Below are 5,464 nucleotides of genomic sequence, written 5' to 3' on the forward strand. Positions count from 1 at the left end.
AGCATGGGCTCCCACGCCCACCAGGGGCCTGCTTTGGGCAGAGGGGCAGAAGGGGTGAAGTGCAGATGGCTCTGGATAGTTCTAATCCCAGACATGGGTTCCCCCTCAGTCTCAGGGTCTCCTGTTCAAGCTGTCGGGACCAAAGGGGGAGGGACTAGGAAAGGAGGTCGTGTGAAACAGCCCAGCCCTGTGGTTGAGCACTGACCTATGAACCAGGAGGTCAGGGTTCGAGGTCATGTGTCTCTCTCACATCGATGCTTCTCTCTCTCTCTCTCTCTCTCTCTCTCTCCCTTTTTCTCTCCCATTCTCTCTAAAAATCAATGGAAAAATATCCTCAGTGGGGATTTTAAAAATAATAATAATAATAATAATAGAAACAGTGGTTCCTAAACTTGAATGAGAGCCTGGCCTCGGTGCCCAGTAGCACACAGACCCCGGAGCAGATCCCTCCCAGAGCCCTTCCCTCAAAAGGCTGCCGAGGGCTCCGGGCTGCCCGCAGCGTCAGGTACAGGATGGCATCACTGGACGGGGCAGGGGCAGAGCTGCCCATCCCTAGAGGCGCGTGAATCCGCGGGGCACTCGGGGTCCTGGGATGGTCTGTGCCACCTGGTGAGTGAGGTGCTGGGCCCTGGCCCCGGGAGGGCCACTCGCGGGCGCTGAGCGGAGAAAAGCAAGCCTGGGGGGGGGGGGGGATTGTGCAGCTCTGTGGGGAGAGACCGAGGGAGGCCGCCCGGGCCCCGGGAAGGGAACTACAAGGTTCTCGGCGGCGTCCCCCCATGTCTTTTGCGGGCGGTGCTCTGCGAGGAGCCGCGGGCAGGCGCGGTAAGGACTTGCTCCCGCCTCTGCTCTCGGGAGAGGGAGAAGGACCGGTGCTCCTGCTTCTCTCAAGCTCCATGGGGCTCACCGGCGAGCCCCCGGGCCTGGGCCTCCTGCAGGCGGTGTCTGAGGCTGACTCCGTCTCTCACCGGCGTATGGAGATTTTGTGTTTCTTCCCAAGTCAGGCTTGGGGAGTGTGCGGGCTCCCGGGAATCCGTCCCTTTCATCCAGGTTACAGTGTTTGTGGGCTTACAGCTGCCCTGCTGTTCTCTTCCCGTCCTTTTCACTCCCTGTCCCGGTAATATTAGTCTCTCTCTCTCTCTCTCTCTCTCTCTTTTCTTGGACAATCTAGCTCAAGGCTTGTCAGTGTCGTTGATTCCACAACCCCACCCCCAAAGGCAGCCTTTAGGGTAGCCGAGTCTCTCTACTGCTTTTCTATTTGTTATTTTATTTACCTGCACTCTAAGCTTTATTATTTCCTTCCATTTGCTGCCTTCGAGTTTAGTTTATTCTTTTTCTAGTTCCGCTAGGTGGAAGCTTAGCTTATTGATTTGAGATAGTTCTTCTCTCTTGATATAGTCATTTACATATATATATATATATGTATGTGTGTGTGTATGTGTATATATATATATATGTATATACATATACATACACACATAGTCATTTATAGCTATAACTCTCTCTCTGAGCGCTGGCTTCACTGCACCCAGTAAGTTTTGGTGTGTTTGGATTTTTAAAAATTTTTATTTATTTTTTAAATGTTATTATTGATATATTTTTGTTTATTTTTCTTAATTGTCACCTGAGGATATTTTCCCACTGGATTTTTAGGGAGAGTGGAAGAGAGAAGGAAAGACAGAGAGAAACATCTATGTGAGAGAAACACATCCATTGGTTGCCTCCTGCAGGAGCCCAACCAGGGCCCGGGGAGGAGCCCACAGCCGGGTACGTGCCATCGGTTGATTCTCCTGTGACCTGACCAGGCATCAAACCCACAGCTTTGGTCTCATGCCGAAGACGCTCTAGCTCTAACCAACGGAGCTAGCAGCCAGGGCTGAATTGCTTTAGGTTTAGTTTGTGGTTGAGTACTGACCTATGAACCAGGAGGTCAGGGTTTGAAGTCATGTGTCTCTCTCACATCGATGCTTCTCTCTCTCTCCACCCCCCCCCCTTTTTCTCTCCCATTCTCTATAAAAATCAGTGGAAAAATATTCTCGGTGAGGATATTTAAAATAATAACAATAATAGAAACAGTGGTTCCTAAACCCAAGTGAGAGCCTGGCCTCGGTGCCCGTGTAGCGCACACACCCCCCCAGCCGACCCCTCCCGGAGCCCTTCCTGAGGAGTCGAAAAATCTTTGCTTCTCTATGGGACCATCCCTTCCCCAGCCAGCCCTCTCTCCACTGCGTCACCAGGACTGCTTCTTCAAACAAGACTCAACTGTATTGCATAATATTTACCTGTTTGCCAGGGGAAAAAACAAATGATCAAGACGAAAAACTACACTGAATCACCCACAAGCCTGGTGCCTATACCTAGCTGCTATGGCCACAAAGCCCAGCACCCGGCCCCTCCCAGCCTTGATTTTGCTCCAGGGCCCTGAGCAGGGCAGGCACGCTGCATGCTTTCTGCTGCATGCGTTCTACATGTGTTCTGCTGCATGCGTTCTGCTGCGTGCGTTCTGCTGCATGTTTCATTTGTGATCCTCTGTGCTTCCCAGCCCCAGCGTGGCAGCCCCGTGGCAGCTGGTGCTTCGTCTTGCCCGCTGTTGTACCTGCCGTGCCAGGAGGCAGGAGTGTAGGGCACCTCCCCCTCCGTCGCTACGTCCGGAGTGAAGGAAGGAATGAATGTACGATCTTATGAATGAGAACTCACACCTTGTTATCCCCATTTCACAGATGAGTAGGTTGAGATTCTGCCGGGCTGTCACCTGTCTTCTTGCCTCTGCGGCCACATTAATGCAGCACAGCCCACTCTTCCACTCGGTGCTTTCAAGGACTTTACTGTTACTTTTGTGCAAATGACCTACTTTGGGGGCAGGAAAACCCCATCCCCTCACTGGGGCCCCCCACACCTTTCTAAGACAACCACTTCATAACTCTGACTTGGGCCTCTGCTTCCTCAAACACCCTCCTCCGCTCCCCTACCGAAACGCAGGCTCCTGGAATGTATTTTGCAGGTAAAACGTAAAACCCTATCTGGGTCCAAACCGTGGCTCCGGCGGGCTAGCGGTTTCACCTCACTGCGCCTCCCTCGTCCTCTGTCCTCTGTGAAGTAGGCCTCGTAATCCCTTCCTCAGAGAATTGTTTGGAAACGCAGTGGAACTGTGTATGTACAGCTCCTGACACAGTGCCCGGCACCCAGCGAGTGACCAGTAAGTGACTTATAATTAGAAACCTCTGCTCCCCAGAGTCTCTGTAGCTTAGACTTTGCTCGGTGGGGGCAGAAACTCCTTTTTTTCTCTAGTTCTGAGAGCTGATCAGTCTCCTGGGGAAGGACTCACAATAACTAAACTTTTAAGAGACTGATGTATAGCCTGTAAATACAGTAACATACCTGCTCTGGGCCTCCAGGGGCGGGCTGGGTGAGGACTGCATGAGGAGTGAGGGGGCAGCGGAGGCCCCGGCCCTGTCCTGAGCGTGGGTTTAAGGCCATGGCTCTCAGGCCCCCTGCAGGGTGCTGTGGGGGGAGCGGGGCAGCTGCCTTGCCGGCTGCACTGAGGTTTGCAGATGGAGGCTGGAAGGTGGGGCAGGTGGGCAGAAGAGAACATTCATTCATTCAGCAAATATTTCCTGAGCACCCCGAGGTGCCAGACCTGCTGGCCCTGCGCATACAGAGCCCGGGCCTCACGGAGCTGCCACTCTGGAGGGGAGAAGCCAGTGAACAGGCCCTGTCAGTGAGAGCCCAAGGCAGAGCAGCAGCCGGGACCATGGGGGCCCCAGGCCCCCACTTTCCCACCAGCTTCCCCTCCCCTTCCCCCTCCCCCAGCGGAGGATCTGGCCCTATTTTTGTCCCCTTTGACAGATGAGGAAACTGGGTTGGGGAGATTAAGTGGCCCAACCTCATGGTGTTGAAACTCCAAGAACTTGGGAAGGGAGAGACTAGTGGTTGGTGGGGACAGTCAGGGTCACCCAAGCCCCTTCCTAAGGCAGCTCTGCTTCTCAAGGGGTCCCAGGGAGGCGCCCCACACTGGGCCCAGGGAGGGGTGAGCCCTGGGCCAAGAGGCCCGAGGTAAGTGTCTGTCACGTCGCTCTGACAGACGGCTCCCCAGACTTCTCCAGCCGCAGGGAGGGTCACTGCGCTAAGCCACCTGGGCCACACCTGAGCGGGCAAGCCGGACTGGTGGGCACGGGGAAGGGAGAGGTGGGACCTGGGTCCTCCCTTCAGAGCCAGGTCCCCGGGGATGCCCAGGTTCCTGCTATGCTCCCGGGGGGACTCCTCTGGGCAGCGGAGGCCCAAGGAGGGTCATCGGCGTCCAGGGCATTCGGTCAGCAGCCTCGACAGCCTGGCTGGTCAGGGGCGGCTCTGTAAGGTCAAGACCAGGGGAGAAGCTCTTTGTTTTGGCCTCAGGGGGAAGGGCGGTGGGGTGTTTTTAAGTGATTAAGTGGACCATCCTGTTGGCCAGAGTGCCCGGGCCCCGGGCGTCCAAGAGAATGAGACCCCGATGGCAGGATGGGGACGAGGCCTTGGGGTGAAACAGAAGTGGGGGTACCAAACCAGGGCTTGGAGAGGGACGCAACCAGGACGGTGGTTCTGAGGAACCAGCCTGCAGACCCTCACCTTCCCGGACCTGTTCCCCCGGGAACCTAAAAAGGCAAAGGTCTTCCCCAGCCGGGCCTACTCTGCAGCCTCAGGGGCCGCAGGGGCGGTGGGAGGCCGGGACAGTTTGGTTTGGGCCTCTCCTGCACACTGTTTCCCACATACTGGTTCCGTGACCCAAAGCAAGTCATTTCACCTCCCAGAGCCCAGCTTCCGCCCCTGTAAGCCTGGGCAGACGGCCTGTTAGAGGGGGTGTGGGTGCCGGCTGGCTGGGCCTGCACTCCCCTCTCTAGCGCTCATCGCTCATCCTAAAGACGCATGCATTGGGGCAGAGCAGCGCTTGCGCAACCTCAGATACACCCGGTGACCCGGGGCTTGGGATGGGTCCAGCCCACGCTCGGAAACGCCACCTCGCAGTGGGCAGGGTCAGCGAGCACTGAGGAAGATATGTTGTTTCTGATGTTTTTATGGGTGTGTGTGTGTCTAATATACACAACGTGCAGCTACCTTAATTTATAGCTGGGTAACATGTACTTATGTATGCAGCCGAGTAATTGCCACCTAAAACAAGATCCGAAAACGTGTCCACCAGCTGATCTTTTCAAATTACGGGAAAAGGGCCGGGTCCTTGTTTTTATCTTTGGAGTCTGGAATCTCAGGCTAGGGACCTCAGATTCCATGCCTGCCCTCACTGGGCAGGTGGGGAAACTGAGGCTGAGGGAGAGGTCTCCCGGCAGAGGCGGGAACATCTCTTACGCCTCGCCAGTTGGGGTACTTGGGCTCCCCACCCCGCAGGCGTGGTGTGCACGAAAGGCGGGTGGGGTGGGTAGGGAGAGGAGGTGGGCAGATGGGGGCGGAGCCGAGCGCAGCTCCTCCCCCGCGGGGC

This window comes from Myotis brandtii, unplaced genomic scaffold (genome assembly GCF_000412655.1).
Source record: "Myotis brandtii unplaced genomic scaffold, ASM41265v1 scaffold357, whole genome shotgun sequence".
In the NCBI taxonomy this organism is placed as follows: Eukaryota; Metazoa; Chordata; class Mammalia; order Chiroptera; family Vespertilionidae; genus Myotis; species Myotis brandtii.